Raw genomic sequence first — 25,381 nt, 5'->3', positions numbered from 1 at the left:
GCGGCGGCCCACTTCGACGCAAGAGCCTCCGGAGCTACTGCCATAGTAGCTGATGTAACCCGACACTCCCGCAACATGTGTGGCAGCGTCGCTCTAGTTTCCTGACATAATTTGCAAAGAGCAGTCGGGTATTGCGCGGGGAAAATGTGGTGCAATCGCACCGGACTGGGGAATGTTTGTGTTTGCAGTTGTCGCCAGATGACTGCCTGGCGACGTTTCAGCACGGGATGAGGGGGGGGCAGCAACCGCCTACCTAGCTGGTAGTGCTTGGTGATGTCATTGTACCTGACCAGGCGTTCTCGCGTGTTTTGAGCCAGGAGTTCCGAACTCGAAGAGGCGGTCTCCGATTCTGCGCGGCGGGTCAGTTTGGTGACAAGCACCAAATCAACGTGGCAGCAGGAAGCAGAATTTAATGAGGCTGCGAGTAGCGTACCCCGGTCATTCTTTGCCAGCTTCGCCAAGTATTTTGCCATAAGTACTTCAGTATGAGCTAACCAATTGTTCGTTCGATCAACGAATCACTCATTTTTCAGTTTACGCAGCTCACAGAGACAGAACAATGAATTGCGACTCGCACATGCAAGGTTCTTAACTCACTCAGTTCCAATAACCAAGGTTATTGAAAGTTGAGAATTGTATACACAATGGTAACATTCAAAATGAGCAACGTGAGAGCAAACGTGGCAACCAAAGGAGCGTTGTCTTCACTTCTTGAAGCATGGAACAATATACGCGAAACGCAACAGCAGCGAATACCACGGCAGAGGGTCGCCACCGCTCCGCCAGACGCCACCCACCGCGGTACAATGGGCGACTTCAAAGATTTGGGTGAATTCAATAGCGCACACGCAACACGAAACAGGAAGGCTGGCCTTTTTACCACATGGTTATCAGAACAAAGTCTCCCCATCTGAAGTATAGCACGGGGAGTCAAGCGTCCACTGCCGAACCAACACTCTCTTCGATGCCTCTTTTCGTCAGGGCTGAGAGGCGCAAGGAAGTTGCCAGACCGCCATGCAGCCACAAGAACAATAACGTAGACTGAGCCAGCGCAATGTGGTTGAACCCGACCGAGTTTGGAGCAGTCAATATTGCCAAGTGACATTAGCATCTGAAACTACACTGGAAAGCGAAACTGAAGGCTAAATATGGTCTATGTGTAACGCCGATGTCGAAAATAGGCTTTTATAGTCCCTAACGCCAGAAATAGGCAAGTATAGGCATTATAAAAGCATTACTAAATGTGTTCTTAACACTAAATTTATGTTCACACTTTCAAAAAAGTTGATATTGAAGCTAGGAACAAAATAGGCATTTGCACGAAATCCCGTCTCTAGTCATGTCGTTACGACGCAGTATGTGCTCTCGTGGCTGGAGGGAATTAAGTCGTTTCGACACGCGGTGCGGCTCGTTCGATCGCCTCGTATCCTGTAGTGCCGATTTAGCAGCACTGCGAACGAGCGAGATAGCCACAGGAACTGTCATGACTTCCCAATATCCTTTCTTCCAGAGACCACATACTGCGTGATGACGTCACAACACACTAGAAACGAAACCGGCACTGGCTGTAGAGAAGCTACCATATTAAATTATTTATAGTGCAGTGAGGTTTGTTATCTTTTTTTTTAGAATTTAGATGTACTGGTCCTTCATTTCAAAGGGGGGGGGGAACGAGGACTCGAAAAGATTTTCGAGTGCCTCATTAAGTAGGAACCTCAATGAGTGCTCCAGAGTGCGTTATCCCACTACAGGTACACTGAAAAAAAATTCTTCAGTTTAGGGTGAAAGTTGAAGGTAAAACGTTGCCGGACACTTTTCCGTAAATGAGAGACGTGGTTTCTATAAAACGGACAGCCCGTAAAAATAATGTCCGTTGAATTTAAAACGATGAGCTCCGTAGTTGTGATCACGGAATTGCCCGTATTTTGCAAATAAGAAAAACCGTAAGTTCCGTAAAAGGAAAATTCTGTAAGTTGAGCCCCGTACTTGTAATTATAGTATATACCCGCAGTTTGGTAATGAAAAAATGGGAACTTCCAAAGTGGACAGACCGTGGTAAGGAAAGGTATGCACCTAAAAGACAAAAAGAACGAAAAGAAAAACGGAAACACGCTTTTTTTCATTGTTCTTTGGTCCATGTTTTCTGTGCTTGCATTTTCATACCATTAATGCATGTGAACTTGCTCAACTTTATGTTGCTTCGTAATGACAGGTGCAAATGCTGTTAGCAAAATTTCTATATTTTGTAAATGATAATACTGGTGGATATCTCCAGCCGAATTTCTTCGTTCAGTGGAATCCAAGTTATTTTGGGCGATGAACAAACCAAGTCGCACATTACAACGTGGATGACTCGCCATATTTAGGATATAGCTGGAAATGAGGCAGAAATTAAAGCACATAGGGCATGCACCATACTGAACGTGCTGTGTTTGCACGTTTCCTCCTAGTGTCATTGTCTTGTGCACCGCTTATTCTTCATGTCAGTGTTGTCATGTTGCAGTTGGGTTCTGCACAGGACGTGTACACAGCATACATACAAATTCGTGTCCAAGAAACAAGGCACTTGAATCTGAACAAACCTGTGTTTATTGTACTTTACTAAAAAAAGAACTTGGATGACTAGACATTAGAAATGGGCTGACTAGAGGAAGGATTGTTTGAGAATTGGAATGACTGGCTCCTTGCACATGCCTTCGGCTTTGCCTGAAAAAGGAAACACCAATCAATTAGGCCTCTTCAGTTATTATAATCATCAGCGCCATTGTTACTCAGATAAACAATAAATGATTTCTAATTCACAACTGTCATTACAAGTGCTCATCTCAAAAGAAATGGTTCAGACTCAGCCATGTTGGTATATATTCATTCGTAGCTTCAGATGGAAAGGGTCCAAGTCAATTTATGGTTTGCTTGGAACAGGCAAAGATGTCACATGCACATTATGACATTCGTAGATTAGATATCCTACATTTAAGAAGAGTTGCCATGGCAACATACTGCGGACCATAGCTTTCAACTTTCACGGTTCCATTAAACGACGTTGTAGATTTTGCTATTTTCCCAAACAATGAAGCACTCTTGAAACAAGCTCAAACCATGCATGTTGTTTACTTCAAAAACAAAAAAAAAAGCAAGCCAAAGATAGTATCCAGCTAACAAGCAGATAGAACAGGAGCAATACTTAGAAACCATGCTTGCACCACAACTGCGTCAAACCGATATCAGCCCCTTTCCGATATGGTTTTTGCCACGAAAGAAGTATCAGTGTGTAACATTCTTTTAACTCAAGCACTGAAAATTTCATATTACGGTCGAGAGTGCATCAACATACCCTCCCCATCTTCTTAAAAAGTTATAATATCGCATTGTGTTCACCCAAAAATTTCTCAGTGTGTTAGTATGTGCTTTTCTAAGCAACCTGTACAGGCACGTACGCAAGATTTTTTTTCGGGGGAGGCCCAACCCAAGGTAAGTTTTCTATGAAAATGAGGAGGGCGGGCAGCTTTACTGGTACAAATGTGAATAACGCCCGCCATTCGGCATAAAGACGCGTAAACCCTTAATACAGAAATGAAATAAGGTGTATCTCACTGGTACACTTGTGAGATACAGCTCTCCTTTACTTGTCGAACAAGGAAACACGTCCAATGGATTCACGCAGGAAGGAATCGTAAAATAAAGATTAGTAGAGTATAGTACAACTTAAAAAAAACAGCAGTTGGCAACCAAGGCACACAGACCGCGCGGTGTTATGTTACTCCGCTAGCCAATCACACAAACAAACAAAATCGTCGTCCTGCGGCCTTTTCAAAATGGTGTCGTATCTGATAGCCTAGAAACATCTGCTGTTCTTGACGAGTCCTTTCATCGGCGGAAGGGATGAGGAGTGCAACAGACATGGACAACGTGTATGATGCAGTCTGAGCATTTCACTCTTCAAAAGTCTGAGGTACAGTTCATTCCCTAGCAGGTAACACAATCACATTCACGCACAAATACATTTTCAGCCTCATTTTTCTACCGAGCATCTAAAGACTGGAATGGCCTTCCTCATCAAATCGCTGCCATCACCTGCTCTTCACAATTTGTTCAAGATGTAACAACTGTTTATTTACAGAATCAAATGCATTATAACACTTGTTTGTATATGTTGTATTCCCACCCCTTATGTAATACCCCTACTAAGGGGTTTTTAACGAAATGAAATTTCACCGCTGAGCCCGATTTACTCATGAAACTTCACTACCAATTGAAGTGAAACTTGACAGCAAATAGTTGCAGCTAAGCAAGCGCTTTATTTTAGTTCAATAAAGAATTAAGCTTTCACCGTTCCACTATAACAGACGAGGGGAAACGTACATAATTCCGCGCTAATAACCGTATTTTTGTGGCCACCGCCTTATTTTGGTAACAGGAAAAGTTTGAAGTACGAATTATTTGCAGCCTCGCGGAGTGGCTGGCGGTTATGAGGGCGTAGGCGGGGCTTCACTGCACACTTAAGTGGTATCCGACTATAGTAGCGTTTTTTTAATTAGCACTGGAAGACTTATAGAGAAATAAATATTTGCGGAACAATCACAGTTCTTTTGGATCCCTCGATTACTGCTCTACCAAGTTAAGTGCCAAAACCGACTCGCATTGTTATTTGGAAAGTTCTCTAACGATGGCGTGGCCGCCAGTCCCGCACAATCGCGTAGTGCGCAAGACATGCTGTTCTAGACTTACTGCGCCCACCGCGGAAGGTTAGAAAAACACCCACTCAAGCACAGCAGAGAAGTGGCTACGTCAGGCGGCTCGACTGATAAGTATTAAATGATAAATGATAAACGCTGCCACTTCCGGCAGCGTTTTCTCTACTTCCTTTATTATTAAAATGATGTTGATCCATTAATATTTTTATAAACAGCAGTTACATTTGTTAATTTTCGCTTTTCCTTCCTGTTTGGCTGTTGACGTGGCTTTGTCCCTTAGAAGATCGCTTAATTTCTAAACCCCTTGGACTCTTGTTTCCGGTTGTCAATTTTGCACGAAAAGTGCTGTACAATTCGGGAAAATCCAGACGAGGTAACGGGTGGCAGTCATATTGCTTATGGATTAAGGGTTATTGCAAGATTTGATGGAGGACATTGTTTCGCATTATTTATTTTCCACCTTATCTAACCCATACCGCGGGTGTATGGTTCCGATGACCTTCCAGCGTCGCGGCAAGCCGTCACTCGAGGAAAAACAATGAAGCGAAAGGAAAAGGTCAACGCAACTGGCGTTTTCTCCATTGGCAACTCGTTCCACGAGCATACAGACCAGATGACGACGAACCGAATCACTTTTCTGGTCCCTGCATCAGTCTAAGCAAAGAAGCTTGGACTAACGAAGCAACAGCGATGCGCGTGAACGTTTAATAGTTGATAACAACTTAACGCATCTCGAGTTAATCGCCCTGGCTCCTAATCGATGAGAAAATTGGCCTGTGCACCTCAGGAGAGGTAAATAACTACCGCCATTCAAAACGAGTGAAAACGGCAGCAAAATGCAGTGACGTCTGCTGTGAAATGCTGCGAAAATGCTGTGAATAGCTGTGACGTCTCAGCATTGATTTGGCGGCGCTTTAGGGATGTGTGGGAAGTGGTGGTGTGGGCTCGGAGAGGGGGCTATGCCGCTTAATTTCCGGGGGGGGGGGTCCCCCCTCCCCTTGAGTACGTGCCTTAACCAGTAGCGTTTTCGTGACCTAAAGGAACCTGCAACTATGGCTGCACCACATACATGTCTCCTGCAGGTAGTACTGTTTATTCTGTCCGTTACTTTACTGGCAAACTCCACAACCAAACAAATAATGCAACATGTTTTCCAGATTGCATTGCTTCATGTGAATTCGCTTAATTCGGCAAATTTCTTAAATGAATCAAGTAGAGTATAGTAGAGTAAATCAATAACATGCCCAAACATGGGCACTTCCCGTGGATTTCGAGAGCCGATGAAGACAGAGCTATTTGCTCAGATTTCTACGACTTTCATGGCAAAAAGGATGGCCAAATTCTGTGTTGTTAATAAATGCAAATAAAAAGAAAACTTTGGCTAATATCAGCAATGTTGCGTTTCAAATTTTTTTCTTCTTTATACCATAGTACGGATAATCTGTGGTAATTAGTTGGAATTAATGCTATTCGCCTATCGTCTGGGAGAAAACGCAGATTTGGTAAAATCCAGGAAAAATATTTCTAACTGAACAGGTGATTTTATATTTTTTTTGTAAAGACACCTTTTTTTCTCGCAAAATTAAGGTTTATTTCATCGTCGTCAGGCTCAGGCAGCAAAGTAAATTGTTTAATCAAAGTTAAAAGTCGTCGCGAGACATGTCCAGTTGAATTTATGGGAACATGCCCTACTGTGTGCACTGCACAGGTTGCCACATTAAAGGCGCGCAAGGAGGCACCAGTTACATTTTCTAGGGCAAGAAGGCAATGAAGTATGTTACTTAAGGCAATTAGTCACAGGAGTCCTGGATCAGTCGCAGAAAATTTAAAGACAAAAAAATTGGTTGGAACAGTTATGTCACATACTATTGAATCGCGATCTACAGCTTACCGCTATTCTAAAAAAGTGCCATCATTGCGTTGTGCCAAAACTAACGTAAGAGATTGAAGGAGGATGAGGAGGAGGAGGAGGAAGTAAACTTTATTCCTCTAGAAAGAGTAATTCAGCCGTCAGGCCACATGTCTTCATCTTTTATTGGTTGATGACGACCTCCGGCCTGCATGGTTGGCGCCGCTATTCCAGGGCACCACTGAGCGCGGCTTCTCGTCGGGCATGATACACCAGCTTCCGTCGGAGGCTAGGGTCGTCGCTGGAGAGCACGCTCTTCCACTGCTCCGCACTCGGATATTCTATTTTGTGGAATGCCTTATTCGTAATGCACTCCCATGTGATGTGATACAGTGTGGGTACTGCGCCACACAGCGGACATGTGCTCCTGTATTGACTTGGGAACATTTTGCATAGCATATCTAAATTTGGGAAAGTTCCTGTCTGCAGTCAAGGCAGAAAGCTGGGCTAGTTGGTGTGTCATCATTAATCAAAAGGCTAGCGCGAATAACAGGGACACAGGCTGAGAAGACGACAGGACCAGCGCTAATCCTGTCGCGCTAATTAGCGCTCTTCCTGTCGTCTTCTCAGTCTGTGTCCCTGTTATTCGCGCTAACCTCTTGATTAATCCTGTCTGCCACTTTCGCCAGTAAACTGCCTGTTGTTGAGTGAGTGTATTGTGGGACGGGGGATATCTGATCCTTGACCCTCTATGGTAATTTAGTATGTCAGAGTACGTTGGGATCACTGTCATGAAGTCCTCAGGATCTCTGTTTAGGTCCGCTCGGTTTGTGTGCTCGCGAGCGATCCTATCAACCCTCTGGTTGCCCTCAATCTAAGTGTGCCCCGGTACCCAAAAGATGGTGTGCCTAATGCGTTTACTCTGTTGGCCAGCGCGGAGGAAGATTTGGAGCACTTTTCGACCGATTCTGTCGTTAATGTAGTTTCGGCATGCTTCCTTGGAGTCTGTTAGAATTATAAGGGATCTATTTGTGCGGTAGCCCTCCACAGCTGCTAGAGCAACAGCCATTTCCTCTCCCTCGGTTACCGTACAATCCCGTGCCGACAGCGCAAGCGATTTCCCTATAGTCCGAGTCTATTACTGCCGCGACGACTCTTTGTTCTGTTTTCCTTCGTTCTCGAGGATATACCCCGGCGTCCGTGTATACCTTGTTCGCCTTGTTTGCTACGTATTTTTCCACACATTTTGCCCTAGCATTCCGCCTGGCTGTGTGTAAATTCGGCTCCATGTTTCTTGGCCAGGACCCTACCTTGATGGTGCTGCCATACTCATCGGGTAGGTTTGCCGTTCTTTGTTCTTCCCTTTCAATTTCTTTGTGTCCCAGTTTTTAGGAGCTTTCTGCCTGTGGTAGTCTGCTGGAGTCTGAGTAGCTGCGACCCTAATTGGGCTTATTTGAGCTCTTCGAACGTGTTGTGGAGTCTGAGGGCCAACAGCTTCTCTGTCGAGGTGTTGGCCGGCAGGTGAAGCGCTGTTTTGTATGCTTTCCTTATGATGTCGTCGGCCTGGTCCCGTTCGCCTTTGTTTGTGTTGTAATATGTGAGGGCGTACGTGATCCAGCTGATTATGAGGCTCTTAACCAACTTGACCGCATCTTCCTCCTTCATGCCGCTTCTTTTTCGCGACACGCGGGTGATCATACGTGCCACCTCAGCCGTCGCTTGCTTGAGTACGTTTATGGTGTGTGTGCAGCGCTGATTGCTCAGCACCTACATTCCCAGAATCCTGACGACTTCTTTTTCTGGTATCCTCTGTCCTTCTAGGGTGACGCTGATTTGTTCTGCCGAGCGTTTTCCTCTTCTGACTCTCAGGAGCTCGGACCTCTCCATCGAGCAGGTGAGGCCTCTTTCCCTAACGCATTCTTCCACGCAAGTTGCTTGGGCTTGTAATCGCTCTTCTTTTTGGCTGAGCGAGCCTTGGTTAGTCCAGACGGTGATGTCGTCGGCATAAATGGCGTGATGTATGCCGTCGATCTCTTCCAACTTCCGGGCTATCCCAATCATTGCAATGTTGAAATGGATCGGTGAAATCACGGATACCTGCGGGGTTCCTTTGTTAGGCGTGTGGAACTTGTCTGTCCGCAGGTCTCCAAAGTCCACCGTGGCTGTTCTGTTTGATAGGAACGCTGTCACGTAGCCGTGGATTCTTCGTCCGCTGTTGAGGTTGTCCAGTCCTTTGAGGTTGGCCACGTGGCTGACGTTGTCCAACGCTCGTTTGACATCGAGTGCCATTATTATGTTTTCTCCGTTGAATGGGGATGTTGCTTAGAACCCCTTCTTTAATTTGTAGTAGGACGTCTTAGGTTGATAATTTGGTGCGAAAGCCGAAGAAACTGTGGGGATACAGATCTTCGTCTTCCATGGATTCTTGTAGCCTCCTTGTCACGATTCGCTTGTGCAACTTGCCAAGGCACGAAGGGAGTGATATCGGCCGTAGGTTTTCTACTAGTAGTTTCTTCCACGGCTTGGGTATCATAACTACCTCAGCGTGTTTCCATTCCTCTGGCTGTGTCCCCGCTTCCCAGTGTGTGTTGAGGAAGTTCGTCAGTTGTGTGATCACCTCATCACTTAGATTGCGGATTAGTGCGTTCCTAATCTTGTCTGCGCCTGCTGCTGTATTCCGGGTCGGTGCCTTAACTGCTGCGAAAACACCCTCCCTGGTGATGGGTCTGTCTAGGTCAAGGTTTTCTTCGCCTCGATATCTGTCCGTGTACGCTTCGGGTTCACCTTGACCGTAGCGCTTCACACGGAATTTTTCCAGTAGCTCTTCTTCTGTCCCTTCAAATTGTTTACTAGTCTTTGGATGGCCTTGTTACTTTCTGACTTGGTCTTGGTTGGGTCCATTAGAGCTTTGAGGATACGCCAGGCCTTAAGATAACAAACCTGGCATGATAAAAATGAGGCTTGAGAACTGAAGGCTTGCTCAGCAAGCAATGGAATGACAATAATGATATGCATGAGAAACAAAAAGCCGGTGCTGTTGAGGACGGTAAAGAACTAGGCACCATGACGAAATTTGTAAATATGCAACCATAGGATGGCATCGGTTGACGCAAGACAGGTACATTTGCAGATTACTAGGAAAGAACTTCCTCCCTCAGTGGACCTAATATATGTGAGAGCACCGGGCTTCTTCGATTACGCAGTTCCAGACTGTCCACAAACCGCCTATGGCTTCCGGTCTGGAAGCACTGACAGAAATGCGCATCAAAGTCACGTGATCCAGCTGTCGGGGACTGTCCGAGCTTTTGTGTGAATGCACCGAGATCGCAAGTTACTCTCCTGGCTGCCGTCGTCTGCTCTTAGGTCCTCATAGATAGCACCTTACCAAGCGAATTCAGAAATGGTGCTGTATCAGAAGCCATGTCGCCGACGCAACCATAACGCTTGCATAGTGGAATCGCACCCTCAGCGCATTGGACATGTTCACAAAGCTCATTTTACATCTTGTTCTAGCTCTTCGTGCCCCTTAACCGCCCTGTTTAAGCCAGCTCATGCATTGCCTGCGAAAGACAAGCGTCATTGCCACACGAAAATAAAAAAAATCGCGGTCGTGCCACATCACTGTTCACCAAGAAAGTTCACGCCAATATCCCAAAAGCTCGTGAAACAATCTACGAAAGGACCACGTGTGTCAAGGACAGAACGCGTCTACACTGTCTACTAATCCTGCACGTCCAAAAACAAACGCTCGACCTTGGTAACACAAGGGATCAACATGCATGTCAACAGCAATCGGCGAAGCTTTCATTATACAGGACGTCCCACGTAATTTGAGCTAAATAATTAAAATAGGCAAATGCCACATAGCTGGACAGAACCAAGGTAATGTTGTTTGCCGTCGCTTGGAGATAGTATGGTTTTTTATTCCGCGTAATTAAATAACTATTCTTCAATAATTAATTAACTTCGAATATGATGATTAGATTAGAAGTGTCCACAAAAAATTGTATAGCAACATGAAAAGCTCCCCATACAGCTTTCTGTTGTTCGCGACGTGCTACATATAAGTGTTTGTCCGTGCGTGAAAGAACGCTGCAAATACACGCAAAATGCGGCGAGTGGCCAGTCGCGAAGCGGCTTTCTTGCGTGTATTAGAGGGCTGCTTTCCCGCTCGCAAAGAAACACTTTTATGTAGCGCGTAGTTGAGCAACAAAAAGCTGTATCGAGAGTTCTTTTGTAGCTCTACAATTTTATCATTGACACTTTTCATCTAATTATAATATTTGAGAAAGCAATTAATGAAGGCTAATTATCTAATTAGGCGGAATGAAAAAGATCTGAGCTTCTCTAAGCAACGGCAAAGAACATTACCTCAGTTCTGTCCAGTTATGTAGCATTTGTATATTTTTAATGTCGGGCTCAAGTTACGTATACCACTCCAGCTACCAGCATTTAACAGCTACATGCAATATGATATGCTTCCTCGTACACCGATTTCACCCATCTGAAAAGCGAAATTATGTTTACTACGCATATAGCAATGAGAATGAGAGATTTCGCGAAACACATAAAGAAAAGCAAGCATTTGCGTCTGATCGTTGTGCTTCGCTATTCAAGGACACAAGGACTAAAGCTGCAACAATCAGACCACCCGTGAAAAACTCGCATGATTGCACACGAAGCACTGATGTAACGGAAGCGATAGCTAAGTGCACGATATTTGCCATCTGCAATGGAAAAGCACACAGGAACACAGCGTCTTTTAAAACATAACGTCAAGCCTATGCACATCTTTTTAGGGCAGCTGCCGTGAGCTAGCTACTTGCATATGTCCGAAGAAATATCTGCTGTCAGCTCTGAGAGTCGGCAGGCAGCCTGCGCCATCTAGTAAAACGAATGCTATTCTGGCAGCTCTCGCACTAGTGGGCGGAGCTTCCTAAGCTGATTGAGAAAATTGAATGCGGGACAAGAGGCCCAAGTATTCCGGGACTGTCAGGGACTGATAATCGAAGAGGCCCACTGATGTTTTTTTTCTATCCTACATAATGTCTTCGTACTGATTAGTTCAAGCTGCATGAAGAAGATGACGGAATTGACATATTCCTTGAAGACATTGCATTGTTTCGTATTGAATCATGTTTTCTTTAAAACCTGCAATGAGTGACGTGAATTTTGCCAAGATGCCAAGGCACACGTTTCTTGTCACTGCTCTGAAGACAAGCGTCGTGATGAAGACAAGCACCTTGCCCAAACATTGGCTCTAGAGACAGCTGTCACTCAACTGTAGATCTGTTCTTAGAAGTGAGAATTTCGCTACAAATCTTTCAATGAAATATGCAATATGATGACGAACTTGTTTCATAAAATTTCATACGAAAAGTACATCTGACCTTTGACTCACTTTTGGATGTAAGTAATACTAATACTATTCCGTAGCAATATTATGGAATTGTCGCTGTGAGCAGTTGTCTCCGACTGCTGTACACTCGTGATAAAGGGTTAACTGTATGGGAAGGTTAGTACAATTAGACAAGAGAGCTGCACTTGCTGGATGGCTCATCATTTAATTTGTAGAAAAATTCAGCAGTTAGCAGCAATTGTATCACTAATTACATAGAACATATTTCATGATTATTCATTTGTAAACACCTGTTGTCAAATAGCCTAATGTGTGAAGTTTTGAACACATGACACAAAATATAGCACATACTAGACAAAATAAAACCTGTTATAAAACTTACCAAATACAATATTAGTGTGGCGGCAGGTCAAATGGCTCCACTGCAATGCTTCCGTGCTTCCTGGGAGAATCCTGGGAGAACAAAATTGACGTTAGTCTAACACTGACAGCATCAAACCACACAAATTTAGGTTGCAAAAAAGTATGTGCCCCAGAACATCGCAAGTTCTAAATAGATATGGTAAACCTGCTTAACCATCTCGCAGACATTCGATGACAGAATGTACTTTCATGGAGAAACATGCTGTAATACTAACATTCTAGCGCACGGAATCAAACTTGCATGTATGAAAATTCTCATTTGAACGTTATTTCTTAGCAACCACAGGTCGCTCCTTGTGAAGTGCAACAAGTGACTGTCTAACCTACACTTAGAAGGTGGAAAATTCGGGATCCTTTATGGGGAATAGCTAACGATATCTCTACCAATACGGAGCAGTGCTAAGCTGAATTGTAAGTATAATATTGATTGAAAAAACAGGTAAGTGCTATAAGGCAGTACAATAAATAAATTATTTTGAATTCGACTTAATGTAAGGCTAATCTAGCTAATTTTCTTAAGCTCACACGTGAGAAGGGTCAGAAAAAAATAGTGAAATCAGTCAACATTGTTGAAGCAATTTTATGACGGCCTGCAGTAGAAGTTGTTGGATCAAGACAAGGGGCAGGGGGAGAAAACACAATAAAGGAAGTGCGATAAAACAAAATGGAGCCTGTGTTGTGCAGCTACCAAATGCAGTTTAATTACAGTTGTGATGTGCAAAACAGCAGATGTAAGAGATGGAGAGCCTCAGGTTGTATTTTGCGATGTTGTTTCGACAAATTGTTTGAAGGATTGTGTCTGCTTAATTATATTCATGTACTCTTTATTGAAACGGGTGGGACAAAGCTTATGCTTATTTACAGTTTCACAGTGTGCCATGAACACGACACACGCGGGAGTTAAAGAAGCATCTTCATAAAATGCTGTAGAAACTTGCAGAGAGCAAGTCCAAAGCAAGTTTCTTTTACCTCTCACAACACCGAGCTTTGCCTACAAGTTCTGTAACGTTTCCTTGCAACATGCAGTACTGTTTTCACAGACAAAGTTTGAATCACTTTGTCGCATGCTTTGGAAACGAGAGCGCACAAGTGCTAAACAAGCTCATATGATGCCCTGCCACAATTGCACAGACACTTCTATCTACATGAACACATTTAGATAGAGGTCATTCGTTTGGTAGCTTCTTATCATATTCCAAAACATGAACCTCATAACTGGAAATTCTGCAAGAATGTGATACCTATGCAATTGCTTGGGGTAAGCATGAAAAGAGGGCAGAAGACTAGACAACACGAGCGCAGGCTGAGTTTTGTTTGAACATACACACACACACAGATATATATATATATATATATATATATATATATATATATATATATATATTGTTACGTGTAGCTGATGTACAAGTCTATTTAAAACATATTAACACGTAGACAAACGGTGGCAAGGATGGCGACGCTATATCAAGCGGTGGCCACGTCGTCTTGTTTCTCCTCAGTGCAGCCACACTGTGGCGGCTGTTCCGTAGCGTCACCTCCGGCAGTAGAAGCACCGTCCTGGTGCTTAATCTACACATCCGCGGCGAAAGGTGTGTGGTATGGCTTTTGTCTCGCCACGTGAACGATGTCACTTGCAGCCGACGATGAGGCTGAGAGGTTGGCGGGGATGACTTCATACGTGACATCGGTCACTTGTCGCACCACACGCTATGGACCATTGTAGTGCGACAGCACCTTTTCGGAAAGGCCCAGACATCGAATGGGGGACCAGAGAAGCACCAGAGAACCCGGAGTAAATTGTACGTCGCGATGGTTGCAACCATAGAGGCGTCTCTGATGCTCCTGCGAGGCCTCGAGACGGTTTCGGGTGAGCTGGCGCTCGTGGTCGGCGTGTGCGATCGCGTCGCGGGCGTATTCAGTGGCTGAACGTATGGCCGAGGGCAACAAAGTGTCTAAGGGCAACGCGGGTTCTCGGCCATATAGGAGATAGAATGGTGAATAGCCGGCGGTGTTGTGACGCGATGAATTATACGCGAACGTCACATATGGTAAGTGAAGATCCCAGTCGTGGTAGTCGGTCGCGACGTACTTGGATAGCATGTCGGTGATGGTCTGGTTGAGGCGCTCCGTGAGGCCGTTGGTCTGTAAGTGGTAGGACGAGCTGAACTTGTGCTTAGTCGAGCAGGAGCGGAGGATGTCCTCGACGACTGCCGACAGAAAGCTGCGGCCACGGTCAGTGAGTAATTGGCGCGGGGCACTGTGCACTAAAATGATGTGATAGAGCAGAAAGTCAGCAACGTCAGTAGCACAACTTGTCGGGAGGGCTCTGGTGATTGCGTACCGCGTAGCATAATCAGTAGCGACGGCGACCCATTTATTTCCGGAGCCCGAGAGAGGAAACGGTCCAAGAAGGTCTAGACCAACACGGAAAAAGGGTTCCGTTGGGATGTCGATCGGCTGAAGACATCCATCTGGAGGTGTGCAGGGCTTCTTCCGGCGCTGACAGAGCTCACGAGCGGCAACGTAGCGCCGCACGGAGCGGGCGAGACCCGGCCAAAATAATCGACGGCGTACACGGTCGTATGTGCGCGAGAAGCCCAAGTGTCTAGCCACGGGAGCATCGTGAAGTTGTTGGACAGTCGAACACAGGTGTGATGGAATTACGAGCAGAAGGTCATGGCCTTGTGGATCGAGATTGCGGCGGTATAGTGTTCCTTCCTTAAGGAGAAACATCCGGAGAGAGGCGTCGCAAGGCGTTGACTCCCGATGGTCGATGAGGGCTCGTAATGAAGGATCGCGGCGTTGCTCGTTGCCGATTTCAAGCAACTGGGACACAGAGAAAACGCAAGCTATGGTGTCCGCATCAGCCGGGTCGTCGACGGGGTAGCGGGACAAACAATCTTTATCCTGGGGCAAGCGTCCAGTCTTGTATACCATTGAGAAGGTATATTCTTGCAGGCGTAACGCCCAGCGAGCGAGTCTTCCCATGGAGTCCTTGAGTGAGGATAGCCAGCAGAGCGGGTGGGGATCAGTGATGACACAGAAGGGGAGTCCGTACAAGCATGGACGAAACTTGGCAACAGCCCACACAAGAGCGAGGCACTCGCGCTCTGTGATTGATAAATTGCGCTCGGCGGATGATAGAAGTCGGCTGGCATAGGCTATAACGCTATCATGTCCACGCTGGCGTTGTGCTAACGCTGCTCCTATGCCGTGACCACTGGCATCAGTTCGAACTTCCGTTGAAGCAGAGGGGTCAAAATGGGCCAGAATTGGAGGCGTGGTAAGGAGAGTAGTGAGCTGCGAAAAAGGTGTGGAATGGTCAGGCCCGCAAGAAAATAGGGAGTCTTTCTTCAAGAGGTCGGTAAGGGGACGGGCGATGGTCGCAAAATCCTTCACAAAGCGTCGGAAATAAGAGAACAGCCCTACGAAACTACGAACGTCCTTGGTAGACTTCGGAACAGGAAAGTTCGTAACAGCGCGAATTTTGTCCGGATCAGGTCGCACGCCTCTGGCGTCCACGAGGTGTCTAAGGACGGTGATTTGGCGGCGAGCGAAGTAACATTTTGACGAGTTCAACTGGAGACCGGCGCGGCGGAACACGTCAAGAATCGCTGAAAGACGGTCTAGATGCGTGTCAAATGTGGGTGAATAAACCATGACATCGTCCAGATAGCACAAACAGGTGGACCACTTCAACCCCTGAAGCAAAGAGTCCATCATTCGTTCGAAGGTGGCGGGCGCGTTACAGAGACCGAAAGGCATCACCTTGAACTGATAAAGGCCGTCAGGGGTAATAAATGCAGTCTTCTCTCGGTCCATGTTGTCGACGGATATCTGCCAGTAGCCGGACTGTGTGTCGATAGAAGAAAAATAGGTTGCACCTTGCAGGCAGTCGAGTGTAATCAATACGCGGCAGAGGGCACACGTGCTTTTTAAGGAATTTTGTTCAGGTGGCGATAATCTACGCAAAAACGCCACGTGCCATCCTTCTTTTTGACAAGTACGACGGGAGAAGCCCAAGGACTACAAGAAGGCTCGATAATGTCCTTTGCAAGCATCTTTTTGACTTCCTGTTGGATGACAGCTCGTTCGGACGCCGAAACACGATATGGACGTCGGTGAATAGGGTTCGCATCGCCAGTGTTTATGCGATGGGTCACGACAGACGTTTAACCTAAGGGTCGATTGTCAAAGTCAAAAATGTCGCGATAGCCTTCAAGAATGCGGCTTCAGTTTCAGCTTGAACAGGTGTAAGGTCAGAGGAAACCATCTTCTCAATGTCGACGTCAGTACCGTGCGATGACGTCAAGGTATGGGCTGAGCTGTGACGATCTTCCACTGTGAATGGCTCGATCTCACCATCCTTCAAAGCGCTAATTATAGCCAATGAAATCCCCTGAGGCAGAACTTGCGCGGTTAGCGCGAAATTGGCAAGGGGAAGGCAGGTGCCGTAACCAGTAATTGTCAGCACAGTGTGTGGCACGGTAAAACCATGTGTAAGTATAACGGCAGGAATTGGTCTGCCATGTAATTATCGCCAGGTACAGCTGGTGAGGACAACAAGTCGACGTGTGTAACAGATTGAGGCGGTAGGCGAATAAAAGCCATGCAGCTCAAACGGCTTTGAGGCGGGTCCACATGGTCGGCAAGAAGAGGCAAGTCAAAGCGAAGTGAGCCGGCCGAACAGTCAATGAGGGCAGAATGATCGGCAAGGAAATCCAGACCGAGAATGACTTCGTGAGGGCAATGTTCGATGACGGTGAAGAGAACGACGGTTTGTCTCTCAGCAATGGTGAGGCGGGCAGAGCACATGCCAACAATAGCGACACTCCCTCCGTCGGCGACTTGTACAACTCGGTCCGGGGCGGGCGTCAGATCTTTCTTGAGCCGACGGCGAAGAGCAGCACTCATAATGGACACATGCGCCCCGATGTCAATCAACGTGCACACAGGAACATTGTTGACGAGAACGTCCAAAAGATTCTTGTTCGTGGGTAAGTGAAGCGAGGATTTCGTGCCAATTTCGTCATCGCAGCTTCACCTCCAGAAGCTGCACTGTCTAGTTTTCCGGTCGGAGGTGCGGCGAGTAGGTCGGAGAAGGAGCACGGCGTGAAGGGGGCGAACGAGATTGACGACGTGAGGGAGAAGGCGAGTGGGTGTAGCGGGGTCGTGTCAAAGGTGTCGCAGGGTCAGATGATGGAGCGGGCATAGAAGGGGCGAAGGGAAAGGACGCGCTAGAGGGGCGACGGTGGTAATCAGGAAAATAGCGCACCGGAGAAGTCCAGCGGCTGCGGCAGTGGCGAGCGACATGTTCTATGCGTCGGCAGTTAAAACAGATCGGCTTGTCGTCCACGGTTCGCCATTCGGAGGGGTTGCGCTGTCCATAAGAGGAGTAAGAAGGGCGCGGTGAGGACGTACGTGGAGAAAGTGGTTCCGAGCCTAAGGAACGAATGGATTGCAGGCCGACACTGGACAACCCTTGACGGACGACGGCCTGGATCAAGGAGATTGTCACCGGAGAAGGATCAGGTGACGTCAATGAAGGGGCCACCCGTTGTGCCGATTCGACCTCACGACGAATGATGCGGGTCAAGTTGTCACATCGCGACGGCTGGTGGAAGAGGTCGTCACAGGATGACGTAGCAGCTGTGCTGGGAAGTTGCGTGATGTGCTGGGATACCCGGCGGCTTTTAGCATGCTCAAGAGGGCGGCACTCTTTGAGGATCGTATCGATGCTGGTGACGTTGGTAAACACCAGTAAATTGAAGGCGTCGTCAGCAGTGCCTTTGAGGACGTGATTTACCTTATCGTCCTCAGACATGGTCGGGTGAGCCTTGGTACAAAGGGCCAAGACGTCGAGAATGTAGTACACGTACGACTCGGTCGACGTCTGTACACGTATGGCAAGGGCTTTCTTGGCATTGACTTCACAACCGAAGGGATTGCCAAAAAGGTCGCGGAGCTTCTCTTTGAAGAGATCCATGCTCGAGATCTCCTCTTTGTGAGTCTGGAACCATGCAAGTGGAGCTCCTTCGAGGTAGAAAAGAACGTTCGCAAGCATAATAGTCGAATCCCACCTGTGACTGGTGCTGACACGTTCGTATAAGCGGAGTCACTCGTCAACATCAGGACTGCCCAGTCCCTTGAAAACACCAGGATCCCGAGGGGGGGAAACGGCGACGTAGATCGGGGCTGCAGGCGGAGGCGGTTGCGTAGATGAAGTGCCGCCAGCAGGAGCCGAAGTTGCACTGTCGCCGTTGCGACCGCTGCGAAGCTCCATGACGGGTACGGGGAACGTCCACCTCCACCAAATTAATGTTATGTGTAGCTGATGTACAAGTCTATTTACAATACATTTACACGTAGACAAACGGTGGCAAGGATGGCGACGCTATATCAAGCGGTGGCCACGTCGTCTTCTTTCTCCTCAGTGCAGCCACACTGTGGCGGCTGTTCCGTAGCGATATATTAGGCCTATTTGTCTGGCATAATAGCAGCTGCAGGACAGTGGGGTGCTGGAAACAACAACCGTTCAGTTGATTTAATGCTGCATGTGCCTCTTGCTACACTTCCGTCGAGGAATGGTCTGATTCACCTTTTTTCACCCAGGTTGCTTGACGTGCAAATGAAAATTCTAGCTCTCCCAACACTCTTTTTGAGACTGTGGCTGACCTTGTGAATGTGATCTAAAAGTGGTCATCCCATTGTAGGCTAATGTCGGACCTGGGTCGGAAAGTTCTCCTTCACTTGGCGAAGCCTCGACTTGTTGAGGACGCTATTTGGTGCTCCTGTGACAGAGCGTCACAGTTAAAGAGTGTGCTTGTGCGAAGGCAGAATAACCTCCTTAAAACAAGTGCCATAGATTCGGTGCACATGACACGCACCAAAGAAAACGCTGAGGTCCCGAAATGGAATATCACTGTCTAGTGGTAGTTTTCCCCCTTCCACGAACTCAGTAGAGAACACAGAAAACAAATCACTCAACCCATTTAATAGCCTTACTCCACGTAATATAGCGTACAGAGTTTCCAATGAAGCATAATACCTTTACTACGCTAGTTCTCACAGCAGCTAGTGTTTTACGATTAGCTGACAGTGTTCTCGGTGGTGAAAAGTCAATAATAAAGGGGTCGAGCAACTTTTTAATGTATCCGTCAAAGTGGCACGCATGTTCAAGTAAGCAAAACTACTACTGATAGGCAAGCTCCGCTATCTGGGCCTGAATATTTTCTGTGGTAAGCATCGAGCTGGAGCCTCGTACTCAAAAGTATTTTGGCCTTTCCTATTAGTTAACTTGAATACTGAAGCATGTTGTTGGTACAAGAACACCAGAGAGCAACCTTAACACTTGGTAGCACCCCGAAGTGGAGAGGACCTTCCATAACCGAGTACAATGTCTGCTTTTAACAGTGCGTTCGCAATGGGCCGTTAGACGTGCGTGGTCAAGAAGCAATTAATGCAGTGGAACCTCGGTGATGTCTCAGGTCAGACGACTTCAAGGAAGCCAAGGCCTATTACTGTTATACAATATACGCACAAAAGCAGCCATCAAGTAAAGCAAATTACTCGGAGAGTTGGAACTACCTTCTTATTTTCTGCGCCAAGCAATCTGGACACGAACAAAATGTTAACCGGACCAGGATAAGACATGAAGTTTGCATCAGGAAGCACGTGCTGGAGTTCATAGGAATAAGGGTTGGTGCTGTCTACAACATCCCACTGTCTTGCAGCAGCAATTATGCAGGACAAACTGGCCGACGACTCAAGGTTTATATTAAGAAACATGCCCTTGACACAATATGAAGGAGCAACGTAGCTATTGATGCAGCTTTGCGCAGTTGTACACCACATTTTAGCAGTGAAGTAAGTTCATGACGCATTTTCAAGGCATACACAACTTGTAGGATAGCTCCCCCTAACCTAGTGGGTCATCACTTAACCTGTTTTGCAAATTGAAGTATTCAGGTCAAACTGCAGGGGCATTCTGAATTGGGCTACTTGGTGCATGTCTATAAAGGAATATGTTGCTGTGTCTGTCGCCATGAATTCGTACTGGTAGTAGCACTGTTCATTCCCTTTTAAATATTCTTATATTTTGGTCGCCTGACCACACGACACAGCTGCGAGCTCAGGCTATAACTTTACATTGTTACGGTGCCTTCCAATGACACACTAAGTAATTACGTCGTCAAATACTCACCTATGATAGTTAGCTCCACACTAGCTCACAGTCAGCTTACTAGTGGCAAGCTTAGTTACCATGGAGCCTATGAATGACAGTGCTAGTTTTCAGTGTGCAGTGTTTTCGCATATTCATTAGGGCAACACTAGACAAACAATTATTTTTTGGTGCGCGTTTTATCTGTTGCCTGAAATACTGAATTCTGGCAATATTATTGTTTTTCAAACACCACTCATATGTGCACCCAAGTCAGGTTTGAAACAATATCACATTCAGACCACGTGCTCATGCTGCGCCAATTTGTTGCCGCAGGAAAACAAATCATCAATTATCTTTTGAATGCACGTGCAAAAATTACTCTACTTGCACAGGCCTCGACATTACACCAACATTTGCAGTCATTGTCCATTAAGACTGCATATGCAAAACCGATGTACGATAGAATAGCACAGCTTACCGGAACAAAGAGCACCACTCCACAAACGGCTGTGTCACATTGGTATTGCAAGCAGGCCAGGGCAGGCTGAGAAACTAAGCGCAAACCGGCACACAGACATCCTTCACTGGTGCAATAGCTGCAATGGAAATACTAATATCAGGTATTTTCAGACCGGTCGTCAACGGTAAAGCAAAAACACTTTCATATACAATTACACTCTTACACATAAGCTTGTCACCGAATTACTGATTGCTGTGGTATCGCTTGGTATAGTCAATGGTATAATTCAACTGAATTAAAAAAAAGGCTTCACGAACCACCTTCTATTCAGCAAAACAGCAGAAATTTTCCTCTACATAGCTCACAACATGCATTTTAGAATAATTGATGTAGTGATGCGTATATGCTGAAAATTAGTCCACGGAACTAGAGACAGTAAGTATTACAACCAGCCTTTATCATGACTGTCGACACATTTCTTATTTGTTTTTATACTAATTTGGAATATTTCTAACTTTGGAATCTCCATTTACACTTTTGGCCACCGCTATTCTGTGTCAAGGTTGCGTTAACAACTGCTTATCACGTGCATTTTCTTTAAAATTACGGCCGCATATGAGCAACATTTAGGTGGCAATCCACTCCCAAAATACGTGAAATGCTGACGTATTGCGGCAGAACGTTTATCGTCAGGTTGGTTTCTGTCAGAAGTAAAAACAAAAAATTCGAGAAACATGTGATGCAGATTACTAGCTAGCAAAATAATCCATTTCTTCTGCAGCAACCATAATTGCGTATCACGCGGACACTTTCAATTGTGATCGAGCACGATTGCTCGTGCCCAATCCCAATATAGTGGGCACCGTGTGACACCAGCGTTACCTAACACTGCAGATCGCATGAGGTTACGGCAGCAAGCACGCTACACCGTCCTTTCAATGCAATGTCGAGGCAACGCATCCAACATGCTCCGAGGTCTTCATACACAAACAAACTTTCAATTCCGGACAAGCAATCTTTCAATTACAGGTATTAACAAGGCGATTAAGCACGCCCAGCCAGGACACTACATCGTAAGCTTAAGGAAAAATGACAGCTAAGAATTTCGCTGTTATTCAATGCGTAGCCGAATACGGCTAATATAGTGTTACGCCGCTTCCTGAGAGATTGCTAAGGGGAACACTGACTTTCTTTTGAAATGCCAAGAACACAGCACAACAGAACACAGTGCAAACTGGAATCCCAACGTTAGTAAACCAGCTGCCACATACAGCCGACAACGGACTGCTACAGACGTCATCGACGCTGATATTGCCTACGCGTCTCAATGTACTTTATATGAAATTAGCACAACAAACGCTACACCCTTTATCACATACTCGCAATGTCGCGTCTTTATCAATCCTAATAGCCAAGCGGGAATGTCGTTACAGGGCATGCTCACACAACACAATTGAGCCCGTCACCGGCCATCGCGGCGCATTTCGTACCCATGACGTGCACTAACAAAAAAAATGAACCTTAAATTACTTACATGCGTAGCAATCCAACGTCGATTCCTTCCTATTCTCAGAGTGAAATCCCAAGCTACAGGTATACCACCTCCGCACACCACCATTTGCAGCCGCTGTGGCGCTGTCCACTCCGTACTGTTGTGACGGAGAAATGCAACTTTTCGTGTAAGGGCGATGAAGGATGGTAAGCAGTGCCACCGCTAACAGCTCTTCCGTTTGTGTGTGTGTATTTACGATTCGCTTGTGAATATTGTTCAAACAGCGCTAACTATCGTGATATGCAACTCCCGGTGAGAGTAGGCAGTGTCTTTTCTTTATATTCTCCTTGTGTTGATTCTTCCCTCTTTACATGTCCACTCGCCCTCCACATGAAATTACGGTCCGCTCTCGGTATTTCAAAAACAGAGCTCACGTTCTTATTTTTTTACGTAAGATGCCGTCATTTTTCATGAAGCTGAATGGTCTACGTAATTTTTACGTCAGGTTCAACGGTGAAATACTTTCCACCGTGTATACGCACCGGCACGCGCGTCGCCCTGTGGAGGCGCGCAGCTGGCGTCTGCCTGCAGCACGTTGGGCGGCACGCAGCGGCATTGACGTTCGACGCACTCCAGCAGTGGCTTCCCGCAGTCCGCATTCTGCTGGCAGCCGGGCTGCTGCTCTGCGAGAGCGAACAGCGAGAGAGAAGGTTTAAGCGGCAAGCAACGAACGGACACTCCACGGTTTTACAATGGCGAACCCAAAGGGCATTGGATCTCGATGTCGCGACCACGTGGTAATGTACACCTGTGAAGTGCTGTCATTATCGTGTGCTGAACTCGCCAATGATTCCTCAAACTGAAGGTATTGACTCTTAAGCAGGCAGAGGTACTGTGGAGCGATACGGGCCTTTGTCAGGCTTACTTGCCTTTAGCCCTTTCCCCGGCAGTGAGCTTTGTAAATTGACCACTGTAAAGTATACTGAAATAAAAAAAAACAGCGCACAGGTAAGTGACGCACGTCGCAATCAAGCCAAAAAGAATTCGCAGTTTTCCTAATGTGGGAAACGGCGGAAGCAATAGATCGCGCACCTCCGAGAAACAGTCACTTGCGTGAAAAGCGTTAAGCATAGTAGGCACGCTAACATTATATTATGTAGAGGAAAACCCTTAAGCACTACATCTGACTAACCTTGTGCAACTACTCTGTTATACGGCGCGCGTACATGGTCCTTGCGTGCTAGCCTCCTTTCTTTGCTACCTATGATAGTACTCGAGTAGCTTTAATGGCATAGACAGTACGTTCGTTTAGTCTTATCAGAACACGGGATGGTGAAACGAGAATATGAGAGTAATAATCAGGTCAGATTTTGGCCAGCTGCCTGCAGTCATCTGCAACTTCAAGCACACACACCTTGGAAAATGAAATACGAAATGCTATCATTGTCTTATTTTTTGCCGCACCGCCTCTCTCCAAAAATCCATGGTCACGAGCGTAGCAAAATTATTGCTTTTACATAGAAAGCTATTAGATGTCACGTGAAGTTCAATGCCTTAATCAGTTCAATAAAGCAATCAGGCTGGGTTAAGAATTTCCGCACGTGTCCACGAGGTAAAAAGTGGCACTGTGCGTCTGGAAGTTAACAGGTTTTCTTGTCACACAGTGTCACTGAGCGACGAAACATACCAATGTTCCTCATACTAATAGCCGATGTCCAGTTTCAAGCGCAGCGACCGCTTTTTCAAGGTAAAAGAACAAGCCTTAACGTCTTCGGATTTTTGTGCTAAATGTGCCGGCAGCAGTTGCGGAACCGGCAACGCGCCGTAGCCGCCATGATTACACGACACGTATTTGCACTCTCCTGGGTGCATCTTGTAGTGGTATTTGGTTGCATTCAACTTTCATTTTGCTTCATTTCTACTCTTGGGAAGAAAGAAGCGCAGTTGACAAAGCAAGTTCCAGTCCTCGGTTGCCTATGATCTTAAAGGTGCTCTTCATGTCAAGTGACAAGTCACGCTTGCAACAATATGTGATACATCTGTAATAAATTTTATGCTATCTATGTACACGATTGTACGGCAACGACAGCGTGACCACAACAGCCTGAAAAGAATTGGATGACGTAGCTTGAATCACGCCGAGGGAATAAAGATGGTTATGAAGGACGAAGTTATGAAAACCACTGTATGAGGATGATGTAAGTCAGATGATGCGGTGACAGTGGCGGCATAATCACTATTGAATGGCAACAGCTTGATTTCGATGGAATGACGAAGAAATGATGTCGGGGGGAACGACAAAGATGGTTAAGCTACAACGGAAGGCGACAATTGGATGACACTTTTTAATTGGTGATGGCACCACGAGAGCTTGACGATGATGACACGATGACAACGGAATGATGGCGGCATGATGACAACTGTATGGGGAGGACGATATGACGAGAATGGGATCAATGGAATGGGAGGATGGTGGCGATGGAACGAGCACGATGACATGCCGTTGACAGTACGACACCGGATGCGTGACTACAATTGTATGACGAGGATGAGATGGTAACGGCGGCATGCTCATTACATAATGACGGTGGCATGATTTTGTTGAAATAACGTAGAAGGAATGAAATTAATCAACGATGAAGGCGGCATGACAACGATGGCATGGCGACAATGGGATGACCTTCCCAAAATGATCGCTGTGGTACGACGACAGTGTGACGATGACGGCATGATGTCGATGGAATGACGACGATTGTATGACGATGATGGCATGGCAGCGTTGGCAGGAAAATAGTCGGATGACGAAGCTGTAATGGCGAAAATGGAACCACCATGATAGCACCACCACAATGAATAGGTACCTAGTCGCCAATGCTAGTAAAAAACTTGGGTCACTGGGCCGGGCCTAAGAGGCTAGACATATAACTCAAAGTGCCTGAA

The 25,381-nt window shown here is 46.2% G+C and overlaps 1 long non-coding RNA gene across 1 annotated transcript; it reads right to left on the bottom strand.

Moving 5' to 3' along the window:
* Positions 1-2,622: 2,622 nt before the first annotated feature.
* LOC142584120 (uncharacterized) lies at positions 2,623-22,665 on the bottom strand. The gene is made up of 4 exons (XR_012828706.1): positions 22,484-22,665; positions 20,968-21,085; positions 12,285-12,355; positions 2,623-2,706 (listed from the first exon to the last, which is right to left on the bottom strand). It is a non-coding gene; the product is annotated as an uncharacterized LOC142584120 (long non-coding RNA).
* Positions 22,666-25,381: the final 2,716 nt, after the last annotated feature.

Source organism: Dermacentor variabilis, chromosome 6 (assembly GCF_050947875.1).
Source record: "Dermacentor variabilis isolate Ectoservices chromosome 6, ASM5094787v1, whole genome shotgun sequence".
In the NCBI taxonomy this organism is placed as follows: Eukaryota; Metazoa; Arthropoda; class Arachnida; order Ixodida; family Ixodidae; genus Dermacentor; species Dermacentor variabilis.
The sequence above is the reverse complement of the archived record's forward strand: the minus strand, read 5'-3'. Positions and strand labels throughout refer to the sequence as shown.